Source organism: Argiope bruennichi, chromosome X2 (assembly GCF_947563725.1).
Source record: "Argiope bruennichi chromosome X2, qqArgBrue1.1, whole genome shotgun sequence".
Taxonomy (NCBI): Eukaryota; Metazoa; Arthropoda; class Arachnida; order Araneae; family Araneidae; genus Argiope; species Argiope bruennichi.
Window position 1 is genome coordinate 110748168 of NC_079163.1, and position 13735 is coordinate 110761902.

Consider the following 13735-nt stretch of genomic DNA (forward strand, 5'->3'; position numbering starts at 1 on the left):
CTTTTACAGTTGCTCAGTGAAGCCAAATAAATCCATTCTTAAAGTAAGTTTTTTTTTCCCCAAGACTTAAATTATTACAGTTTTTGGCATACATAATAGAAGAATGAATTTTTTAGAAATATTTTTCATGGAAATATTTCAGAACATCTTATTTTCATATAATTAATTAAACACATTCCTAAAAGCAATAAACTAGATCTCAGTTCTGAACTGAGCAGTCAAATGATTCAGTAAAAGCTAAGGATTCTCAGTGTCGAAAATTATTTAGAGTTATCTATCAAAGAGAAATCTTTATTTTCTTAAACATTTTCATTCATGATAGGTTATTATCTGATTGGTCTCGATATATCTTTTTCTTTGAAATGAGCAAATTCGCTCAGCAGTTAAATCGGATTATTATCGACATTTCTCAGTTATAAAAATGGAATCTGCATACGGAGAGTTTTTATGACTTTCAGAATTTGTGTCACGATAAATAAATACCTGTCTTGGGATTCTTATTTTCTAAAAGTAACAATACATATTGACGTCAATGTTATAATAAATTTATATTAGAATATGTCTTCTTGGAAAATTTATTTTAAATTGTTTTATGAGGTGAACAATATAATTCCTAAACCCTTTTTTTTTTAAACTATATTTTGTAAGTCTCCCTTTTTTCTCGACTTCGTAGTTGCAGCGGCACAATGTTCTCGAGAGCAATGTTTCTTTGCTTTCAAGATTATTCAAATATTTTTCCTTTTTGAATGCGTTAATAATGTCAGTTATCAAATCAAAAATAAATATTTAATACTGTAATGTCTGTGCTCACATCTTAACATTTTTATTGCAATTTAGATTGGGTGCTAGTTCAGAGTACTTTTTAGTAAAATTTTCTCATTTTTGTCGATTGAATTTTCATTTATTCAGTTCTGGAAAACAACTAATTAATTTAGTCTTCCATCACCAGTTTTACAGCATTTGTGCTTCAGTGATAGGAAAGAAAATTCAAAATTCCTTAAGGTTCTAAAAAATAAAATAATAAAATCAGTTTTTTTTTTTTATTTTTTTTTTTTTATTATTCTGACCATAATTAAACGAAAAATTTAGATGTTTCATGTTCACTTTCTATATCTCGATTGAGCAACTGTCACTGGTACAATAGTAAATAATAAAAGATGCGCACTTTATTGAAATGTTTTTAATGAATCTATTTTTTTAAAAGATTTTATTTTTTTTTAATAATGGTTTATACGAATGTCTTTTAGTTTGACCATCTGAATGTACTAAAAATTAAAGGGTTTTACACAATTTCTTTTTCTAAAAACTGAATTGTTTCATAAAAATACTTTTTTTTTGTTATTTATCAAAATAATATTGATATCCTGTTTAGTTATAATCATGTATTCGAAAAATTGATGTGATTAATTTTAAAATATGCTCTTCGAATCTTGGCTGATTTTTCAGCTTTAGCTATGCTAATAATGAAGAACCTATCATTCAGCAGAATTCAGACGATCACTAGATTTTATTTTTTGTATTTCTAGGAATTTCTCAATATTTTCATGTCTGGTTTTTGTCTAAAGAGAATCAGTTCTGGAAAGTGAACGTATACTTTTGCCCCGATACCAGGAATTAATCTATACTTCTATCCCTCATCTTTTGATTTATTACAGATTACTCGGAACGTTTTCGCTCGGCAAGAGAAAAAAAACTTTTTCTCATTTCTCTCTCTCATCTGTATGTATTTATATATATATACACACACACTTGAATGAATTTGAAGCCAGGTATTTTTTTAATCACTATTACGGTTGAGCTCTTGCCGTGAGGTAAAAATATTTTAACAACGTAATTTATTGTTAATATGCAAAACTATGCAGTCATGATAAAATCCATTTAAATGCTAGATTTTTTGAAATTCCCTTCGGAAGTTATAGAACTAAAACGTGCAATTAATTTGGAACAGTAGAGACCGAGGTGTCGGTCAAGATAATAAGAAACCGAAGAAAATTAAGTTGTTAAATTTTGAAAAGTTTCCAAAAAGTAATGAAGACGAGGTATAAATATATATTTTAAAGTCATTTTTAAGGCTTTTTAATCAAGCTGATTCTACAGTATTTTTCATGTGAGGGTGCCATAATGTAAGTGTCGTAAAATCTAAGACGCCGAACTCCTTAGAAACTAATTTTTTAACGTTAAATATATTCATTTTTTTTTTCAGAATGAGGTATTTACTGATAAGTAAAAATAACGATAATGGGCGCATTTCAATGAAATCTTTGACATTAATTTTGTCATGGTCATTACCAGAATTTAAAATTGCTCTGACTTACTCTAGAGATTAGTCACTTTAATTGTATTATAACAACATAGTTTGCGTTGTATAGAGTACCTGAGATGTTCTTTCTGTGTTCGTTTCCTGTATATTTTATTCTCACGAGATATTAGCACTTTTTTTGCTGAATTTTTGAAGATAGCCAAATCTAAGCATCTTTTAAAATGTGGAGACAAACAAATGCAGCTTTAAAAAAAATTTAAAATGCAACTTTATAAATTAAATATTCATTAATTTCTATTTTTGAAGGATTTAAAGAGAATCCATTCGATAATGTTATGCACATGTTAAAATTTTTTAAAAGAAAATTGAACATAATTTATTACAAAATGTAATGAATAATAGTTAAAAAAATGAAATGATAATTTTAATGTGGGTGTTTGCCATCTACTTAATTTTGAATTAATTTAATATTTTTAAATGAAAGAAAAAAATGTGAATTCCTTTTTTTAAATTCCATAATATTGTTATTTAAATTTCCCAGTATGAGGTTTATTAATGCATTTTTTAAAATTATTAAAAAATATATTTAATATAAAAGCTTTCATAAAAATTTATAATACGAAAAGAAATTATGAAAATTTCTTTATTTTGTTATAAAAGTCACTTAAACGGTATTTATTATTCAACAGAAAAAGAATTACTTTCAGCAAAATGGTTGAGTTTTTACTAAAGCTAACCCATTCATGGGAATAGAAACACTTATTCAAACCAAATTATTGACACTTAAATGCCGCTTTTGAAACTTTTCTCTCTTACGCTTTTTTTAATACGTTATCTTCTTTTGTTCGCACCAACTAGTTCATGATTTTTCCCCTTTATTTTCTGCAAATAGTATTTAAAATTCAAAAAAAAAAAGAGAGAATATATGCATTTAAGTTCATTGAGTTACATTTAAACAATAAAACATTCTAATTTTATAAATTTTGAAATATTAGTTTCTTTAAATATGGATATGCGTTATAAATCAATACATGTCATGCATAACATATTAGCAGTTATTGTTTAAGCAGTAAATTGTTTCGTCAAATATAAGAACTATTTCATAATTTAACATGAGCACTTCATTTCTTGGAAAAAAAGTACGCATGGAAATATGGATAAAAAAATATGCAACTTTTTATCCTTTTTTTATGTTGCATATTTAGTTTGTCAGCATTAAATATATTGAAAGCACACCTAAGGCTTCATAAAAATATCATCTTTAAAAAGGAAGATTAAATATTTTTATAGAATACATATTTACATATTTTTACATACATAAAATACACTCATACATAAAATACACATCTACATCTAAATACAATTTTTAATCATTGTGTGAAAATTTGATACCTTTTTGATAATAAACACACACACACACACACACACACACACACACACACACACACACACACACACACACACACACACACACACATATATACATATACATATAATATCTAACTATTACCAACGGTTCAAGAATAGGAGTAACAACAAAGACGGGTTTTTTTTTTCAGTCGAAGTAGTTGCGAGACATTGAAAAATACTACAACTTGTACAGTTAAAACTAAACTTGCTTTGAAAGAGGTCAGCAAAATTCTTATTTTCTTATATTACGCTTTATTGTATTAAATATTTACTTATAAAACCATTATATTTTAACTAAGAAAGTTCAGCAAATATAAACTATTATAAAATGTTCATAATAAAATAAAAAAGAGCACATATTCTATTTTACTGTTGTGGAATTTATGATAAGAAATTGATATTCAATTTGAGATGGACTTCGAAGCAGTTTTATATTTATGGCGAGATATATTAAACAACTTTGATGGCCAGAAGTAATAGGATTTTACGCTTTTCCACACTGTCAGAAAACAATAAATATGGTTTTGAAATAAATCAGCGAAATATTTGTTCATTAATCATGTATTTGATATGCATTAACTCTTTCTATTTCTAATAATTCCTTTAATTTATCAGAAAGTCTTTTAAAACCATTACTTTAGAAAATTTAAATATTAGTATAGTAACCATAGCAGAATAGATTGCTAATTAAATAGTACTAATCTTAAACTGGCATGAAATGTTATGTTTTTCAATTATATCAGTTAAAATTTTGCAAGTGAAAGTTTTGTTAACTTATCGAAAATTTCCAAGCCTCGAAATATTTGCCATTTGCTTTATTTATAAACATATCTTCTAAATATTCCGATGTTAAAACTATAGTCAAAATAACATGTTCATGCTAGTTTTCCTCTGGTAACCATAAGAATAATCAATTTTTAAATGATATCCTATTTCATTTTGAATCTTTTTGAATTGATAACTGTAGAACTTTGCATAACCATGTAAGCAGATTAACCAAATTTGACAGTAATAATTTCAGTATTTCCATATTGCAATCATAGAGCTTTATGAAAATGCGCACAGTTGTTTTTTTCTTTAATTTGTTTCATGATTTAGTCTTTACCATACATTAACCAAAATACCATAAAGTGGTTGATACACAGGTAAAGAATAGATTTCTTTTCTACTTCTGATGGGAGAATTCATGATTTAATGAAAATTGGCAACACTTGAACCGGTGTATTGATATCTCTAGAAATACTTGATAATTATGAGATGATGGCAAATGAAAAAAACATTTCGATGGCAGTAGTACGGAAGATGTTGTACTTAGACGAAAGAAAAAAACTAAGTGTTAGATATGTTTCGCTGAGAACTTTCGTGGTGTTTTGAAGTGTATAGTGAAGTTTATTCTATATTTGAATATTTCGTTAATTTTCCAAAAAGAACGAACACTGAAATTAAGAGGAAGCTGCTCAAAAATTTAAAGAACCTTCTTTTTAGAATATCGAATTTGAATTGGGTAGTGAAATAGTACATTTTAATTTCTCCATGCTACAACTTCTCGAAATAAATGGAGAAAAAACAGTACCTGCAAAGAATTTTTATGAACTGGTGAATGATAATATGGTACAATCAACTTTTCCGAATGAAATGGTTGCGTTGAAAATTTACAAATGCCTAATGGTCAGAAGTGCAAGCAGTTTCAGGAAACTGAAACTACTGAAAAACTTTTATAGATTGTTTATAATTCAAGAATGGCTGAGCTTTCTTGCTATTATGCCAATAAACATCATATATGAAAAAAAAATTGATTTCCAAAATAGTTTAACCGAATATGTATAAAACAATTTGAGGCAAGTTACAAAATGAGATTGTAGATAATATAATAAAATAAAATATAAATATATAATATGATTTGTTTTATAATTCTATCACATAATATTGTTTTTAATTTCAAAAATGTCCGATTGTATAATTAAAGAACATTTAAATGGTTTGAAAAGCTTTGGCATCTTTTTACTGTTTTGTGGAGAATAAAATATTTGTTTTTACAATTTATTCCAACATTTTTTTGCTTAAAAATTCTCAATGAAACATTTTTAAGTCAGCAATTTTTAAATAATTAATATAATCAATTAAATAATTTTTAATTATTATTTTTGACAGTAATAAATTTAACAACTTAATTCTTAATTAATTACAGTAATTTAATAATATTGTTTTAATTATTTTAATTTGGATTTTCACTAAAAAATTAACATACATATATGCAATGGAATGAAAAATACCATTCAGTCCATGGGACTAAGAACATTGGCACTGTTTATCCTAGTTCTAAAGGAATATAAATAGGAATATTTTCCTTCAACAGTTCTTGGTTTATAATAAAACTCCTAATAGTTCATTAAAAAAATTGGGAATTTACGAGCTCAAACATTTTTTAATTGAATAAAATTGCCTTTCTTAAAAACTTAAATAAATAAAAACTAAATTGAAGTATTTGTCAAGAAAAATTTTCCTGTCTCAAAATTTGAATGCTTGGACACTGTAATGTCCGTCCCATTTAGAAAGTACTCAAAGACAGAAATAAATCATTGTCTTGCTATCATTTTTTATTATAAGAAAAGTAAAATAACAAATGAAGATAAAGGGTAACAACTTTATTAATTTCATATGTATATCACATTAATAAAATAAGCATAAAGATGAAGATAAAAGCGCAAATAAGTTTAGTTCATGTTACTTTCTAATCATTAATACCATTTACTTAGAAGAGAGCCTCAGAATAATTTAGCGCCTGTGGCCTAAAGTTGTATCAAAATCCGCCACTGGTTTTACCACTCTGATTGCATCATTTTCATTTAGGAATCAACTGCTTTTCTTACATGCAGAAAGAAAAAGAAAAAAAACTTGGTGGCGCAACGACATAACATATATTTAAGAACATCATGCGCAAGTCCTCCTGCTGTGGAATTGTGAAGTTTAATGAATTGACTCCATTTGTCACTTCACGTAAGAAAGTATATCATTGTGAATATAATATAGACGTAGCAAAGAAGAGGACCCACCCCCACCCCCCAAAAAAGAGAGAGTTGAGTATTCATAATGAACTGATGAACAAACACTTAGAACTTATTTATGCCTGTTTTATGAATGTGATACATAAATAAACATACTTCTATGTAATCAGCTAAATATTTTGCAATTTTCTTGCCTTGGTCATCTTCTAAAATTATGTATAATTCTTACATTTTTTATTTGATTTTTTAAACTATTTATAATTAAATTTTTTTTAATGACGTTTCTGAAAATGAAGTTGTATCAAAATTTTTCAGGGGAATCAATCAATTTTTGCATGAACTTTACAACTTCATTACTTTAAACAAAAAGCTCTCTTAAATAAACTTTTTATATCTGCTTTGTCCTTACAAATGTTTTTCATAAAAAAAAATTAAATGATGATTTAGTGATACATTAAATAAACCACAATTTCAGTGAACCATAATAACAATGAATGGTGAGAACTTTGATATTTAAATGTGAACAATAAAACAATAAATAACTGTTGAAAATGCAACATAATCTTCGGTTCCGAACTCTTACACACCATTTCAAAATTGGGCAACTAACAGGACTATCATTTGGACTATAACTGCATCGTCAATTGAAAATTCAAAAGATTTCTCTGAAGTGCTAAAATGCATTCAGTGACGTAACTAGGGTAGGGCAGGCAGGTCACGTGCCCTAGAAGCCTTCGTCAGGGGGAGCGAAACTAAGAAATAAATTATTTGCAATTAAAAGAAAATATGTATTTCATTTTAAACTCTTATTCCTCAAATTCATCAAAAGAAGTGCGGTTTTTCCATCTCATTTTAACATATCGATGTATTTCTTTTATCCCGAAATTTTTAGATTTCCAATATCTATTTACTATTACTTCCTTCAATTCCGTATATTCTTTTCATTTTTAAAATTAAAATTAAAGAATTATCTTTTATATTTTATTAGAAAGATTTTCTACATTCTTGTTAGCGACAAATATTTTTTAATTTACATTTCAGTTTCTGCCATTAGATATCGTTCTATTTGTAAAATTCCTAAAATATATACTATTGCAATAAATTGTTTCTGGTGAAGAAGGGCCTTGGATTTTCATCTATAAATCATACATGAAGCATTCAGGAATAATTTTTTCGAGAATTTAATATTAATTATTAAAAAATAAAACTAAATCCAGACAAATTACAAAATAAAACACTATAAACATGTAATTCTGTTATAATTGAAATAAAGTTACTTGAATGAATTGAATAAATGTTGTAAGCTAATACATGTAACATAATACTTACATAAATATTTATAAGCATGAAATTTTATATAAAATTTTAAAATTACAATTGGTTCACTTAATAAATTAATTGCATTAATTTCATAATGTCATCCAATTTTGATCTAATCATTTATCTTGATGACCTAATTTTTACTATGATGGGAACAGTAATTTCTACAAGAAGTAAATTGAAGAAAAAGAAGGGGGGGGGAATGATAGTGTATAAAAATACATTTCTGTTGAAACTAAATTTTTATGGGGAAACAAAACAGAAAGATGTTGCATATTTTGCAGCTAATGGTTTATCAGAATTTTATTTCTAATTGTTGAAAAGGTGCTTGACAAATGACTCTCTAAAAATATGAGATTTAATTAAGAATATTTATCATTTGTTCAAATATGAATTTAGTCTAAAATCCAATAATTGCACATTACTTGACTAATTATAAAATAGTTGGTCGGAGTTGCAAGAGTTACATTAACTATAGTGCTCTAAACTAAATTGTAAAATTGTGTCCAGATAAAAGCATAATATAACAAATATGCATATACTGATGCAGAATTCTTCGTTGTTAAAACTATACAATATTTGAGCGAGAGAATAAAAGAATTAATAAAATAAAATAATAGTTATAAATACGAATTTTCTTTGATTATAACACAAAATTGGGAAACAAATTAACTGTTATGGATATCGTTCCAACAAAGCAAAATGATCACTTTAGGAATCACACAACTAAATATAACTAGAATTTTTAAAAAATAGTCATAGTAACCATCTAAATCGCTTATCCATATAAAAAATTATATTGCATACCAAATTTAATTCCGAAATATAAATTATTATACGATTCTAAGAATAACATATAACATTAACAAAATCATAATATGCAAATATCTAAAAATGTTCATCACGGGAAAACACATTTGATATATATAACATTTTTTTTTATTCTCACGTGATTAAATCATTCAAATCACACTTTATCAGAAGCGTTCTTACATAAAATGGTGCCCAGAGCAAATGCTAAAACAGCGCCTCCTCTCTCTCTCTCTCTTTTTTAAGTGCAATATTCACATTTCATAAATCCCAAAATTTGATGCCGGATGGATATCGGAGATCATTGCATTTTAATTACCTTAAAAAATTAATTAAACTAGCAATTATACAGTCAATCACTATTAATAGAAATACAGTTAAATTTAAAATTATATTTTAAAACGTAGTAACTAGCGAGTCGAAATGTATGTTATATGTGATTATCTAATATGTTCCCCCAAGATACCTTAATTCTGCCTCTAATGAGATCATTAGACTGCATATTTGTTTTATATCTTTCTAATATTTTAAAATTTTCACACAAATAACCGTTCCGTTCGCATTTCTTATACAAGCTCTTTAAAATTGATTTAAGAATTAATATATTAAACAATTCAAGAACATGTTTTGTAAAATTTTTTGAAACATTTGAAAAGATTTAATAAAAATTATTATGATACGTCCTCATGATGCTTTTTAGATGAAAGAGACGAACTTTAATGCCCGCTGTACATTTATCCCAAAAACGAAAATGTCCTCTCCGTTTGCACATTACAGGCAAACCATTTGACTTATTGCTACTAAATTTGGCACAAATATACTTTGTAGGGTGAGAATGTGCAACCCGGAGCGATTTTTTTCGAAAAATCTAAAAGATATTTAATTAATAAAAAATGAAGTGAAATTCGGTGTCAGTAATTTCAGAAAGTGTTATCGCACACAAATAAATTTTATACCATTTTAAAATTTAAATATTATCATCTTTTCAGTGATATGCCTAGTTGATGAGCAGTTTTCTCCCCCTAAATTTTATAAATTTCAAAAAAAAATTTCTAAACATGATTTGCAACAGCAGCTTTCTTTGTTGAAACTTTAGTCAAATCTATTTCGTTGCCTATCTTCTTCGATGGAAATATATCAGATAACATTTTAAATCAAGAGCCGAAAATGATTCCCAACCCACCATCATGTTCTACACAAAATTTCATAAGTTTCTGAGCAAATAGTTTCGCTTACATACAGTTTTAAAATAGGGGCATTTTATGGACAAACAGTGTATATAATTTCAAAACTTCCGAGTAGAGTAACAATCAGTATTTACACTACATATAAATAATTGCTAAAGTGGTTATTTTATATTTTAAATAGATGACTTTTTACAAAACTTATATTATATACCTTTGATTAAGACAAAACTGTAATCACATTTTAGAATACTGACAAGGGCCGGCTTTTAGGCGATTGGATTGATTGCTCCCGAATCGAGTTTTTGTTGCAATTTCAAATTAATCAAGCTACGCTGTTTTCATTATTTTGCATTACTTTTTTTCGTATTATTTGCAGACAAAAACAAAAACTATTTCAAGAGATCCAAGTTAATTCTGTAAATACATACAGATATAAAATACGATTTGATATCCATGACAAAATTTAGAAATCAAAAAAAGAAAAGAAAATTTTTTAAATATTCGGATGAGAAATGGGATTTTCTTTTCCTCACTGGAATGCCGTACAATGATAATGAATGAAAATTTCAGTTTAAGTTGAATTTTGAAACAGGGTTTTTTAACACCGTGAAAATTATTTTCTTGCCCTTTATAGCAATTTTCATGGTCCGAAATAATACGATTTAACTCATTTCTTTAGAATCATTTAATATTAAAAATGTTGATATAAATCTGAAATTTATTTATTTTTATAAATCACACATTTGATATACGTTGCTTATTTCTCTTTCTTATGCACTTTATAATGGAATTCTCAATAGATGTAAACAATGAAATATCTTTCTTTGTAATAGAAATGGAATTTTTCACTCATTTCTTGATGTAATTTCGAAATTGTACACACATTTATATTTCCTATGTTTTAATTTTCTATGCTTTACACAGTTTTAATTTTTCGAGAATTTGCTTATGAAGTGATCTAACACTTTACTTAAATTTTAATTTCACGTGTGTAATACCACCTGGTAATGAATTTAAAAGAAAAAATCATTATATAATAATAATAATCAATAACCGTAAAAGTAAAAAAAAACAATAAAAACATCTTAAAAAATCTATTTCATAATTCATTAATAAACGAGCTTTTATAAACGACATTTTTCATTAAATTTATTTTATATTCAATGCTGGCTGGGAACCAGGTATGTACTATCAAAAATTGTTTCCAACTAGGCCCCTCAACTTCTAAAGTCCGTCCTTGAGGCTGACAGCGTGAAGCATTCCACTTCTTAGCTCTCTTTTGCTTTTCTCTTTGAATTTTGCTTGTTTTCAATATCACGTTTAACCATGTAGGCCGAATAAAAGTTCTTGCTCCCGAATAAATTTTACAAGAAAATTATGAGACCTTCCTCTTGTATGTACAATACTCTATCATCACAGTTCATTTCATCAAAACAGAAGAGATAGATTGTTGCAGTCAAAACAATTTGAAGCCTAAGATTCCATTAAGATTAACACATCATACAATATACCAGGTTGACATTTGAATGAATTTTTTTATCCATCAGAGGGGATGAGAAAACATATTTTAAAAATTTATATCTTCTGGAAACACAAGTTATTAAAGAGTGTTAAATACTAAGATTGTTGGCTCTACATATCAGTTTTTGCCTATTTTCCACATTTTTTTCTACACTATTTCCAAAATTTAAGAAAAAAAATCACAAAAATGAAGACTATTAAAAATTCACGTGCAGAACTTAAGGAAACTGGCTGTTAATGTACAACAAATAGTAAAGTATAAAATAGTTTAAAAGAAATTACTAGACATATATAGTGTTATAGAAATTAGCATATGTATAAACTGAAGAAATCGGATGTGTTAGTTTAGTATAGGAAAAATAACTTCAATATTGAGTATGATCCCTCTAGAAGCAATACAGCAAGAAAAGCGATGTGTGACGCTATCAATTAAACGTTTTTTCAGTTCCATAGGAAGTGAGAGCCATGCTCTTGCAAAGCAGCTGCATGCATGGCAGAGGCTTGAACAGGAGGATTGAGAGCAGCTACACGTCTTCCTAAAGCATCCCAAACATGATCAGTAGGATTCAGATTCGGTGATCGAGATGGCCACACCAAGCGCTGAATTGGTTCTTTCGTAATATAACCATTCACGATACGAGCCCTGTGTGGTCAAGAGTCATCTAACAGGAAATCATCGTCATCTAACAGGAAATCATCACCTATTGTCCCGGCACAAAGGCGCATATAAGTATCAAGAATGTCATCTCTATAAGTCTGAGCATTCAAGGTTCTACGCAAAAAGACATGAAGGTCTGTGCGTTCACCCGAAGAGATACCATCCCAAACGCAGACAATATTCCCTTCCTATGCATCTGTTTCATGGATATTTAATGGATGATAACGGATTCCAGGTTTCTCAAAGTCAAATAAGCCTACTATCGTTTTGGAAGATAAATCTGGACCCATCTGTAAAGAGGAGAGCCCTCCATTGATCAGCCGACAATGAATATACTATACTGATGTGACGTAAGCGGCATGAAAATGACTGGTCGCTTCGCGTCCAGACCACCTTCGTGAAGATTTCTACGCACAATTGACGTTAACATCAACCTTCCGGTGGGTGCAGCAAGAGAAGATCTGAACTGGGTCGGAGTTATGGTTCTATTCCTTCATGAGCATAAAGACAAATATCGGTCATGGACACTCGTCGTAGCGGTTGACCGTTCTTGCCTAAATGCCGAATCTGTGGCAAGAGATTTTTGCCAAAGTCTATGAACAACAGAAGGACTCAAATTTAGCCATCTGGTCATTTCTGTCTGACTTTGTCCAACCTCTAGTCTTTCAATAGCTCTCTATCGCAGTTCTTCGGATAAATGATGCCTGGTGGTCATTTCTACGAATTGTCTATCCCAAATTTTTTATATATGTATTACACCGAAATTAGCAGGTTTGTTCTCAAGGATGCAATTTTATGCTCCTCAGAGGTGACGTTTTCTGATTGCAGCTCCACTAATTTGCATATTGTAGTTTCATTCAGCAACTCTTATTTCACAATAAATTCATATTTTATATGGATTGGCTTATTTTTATCGCTGTATTTATGATTTTTCTTTCATTTTTGAAAATCAGTATATGTCAATAAGCATTTTAATTTATTTTGAGGACTTTTTATTGAATTGATCTTTCGATCATTTTTATGTCTTTTCATTGAACTGTTTGATAATAATAAACACTATTTCTTCTACGAAAAATCCGTTTTTGTAAAACAGACTCAGATTCTATATGAAATGTAATATATCTTATCCTGAATTTTTCTTAAGATGCCTATAACTTATTCAGAGTTTCCGAAGCTTATTTTCACACATTACCTGACATCATTCCAAAATCAAAATTTTCCGAATATCAGGATCTTTCGGAAATGAATGAAAAGAAATATTTTTGTTATTTGAATTGCTTGAATGCATTGAATAATCAAAAATAGCAGAACAGGACACTGCATTAGTTTAATTTTTTTAAAGTATAATATTTAGCTCTGAAATAAGTTGTTTTATAATCTTTAGTTTTCGAAATTGGCGGGTGTAGACGTTTACAGAATGGGGGGGGGGGAGAGATAACCATAACTGGCTACTCCGATCCGCCACTAAAACACACGGATTTATCTGATTAACCGGATAGCCACGACAGCAACACTGGCGGGAACTAAGGTTGAGTCCTAAGGGTCATCACCGGCCACGGTATAA

The 13735-nt window shown here is 28.3% G+C and overlaps 1 protein-coding gene across 1 annotated transcript in view; it reads right to left on the reverse strand.

The window, feature by feature from the left end:
- The window catches only part of LOC129960715 (uncharacterized), a 106328-nt gene that overhangs the window by 57204 nt on the left and 35389 nt on the right, over positions 1 to 13735 (reverse strand). The window lies entirely within an intron of this gene.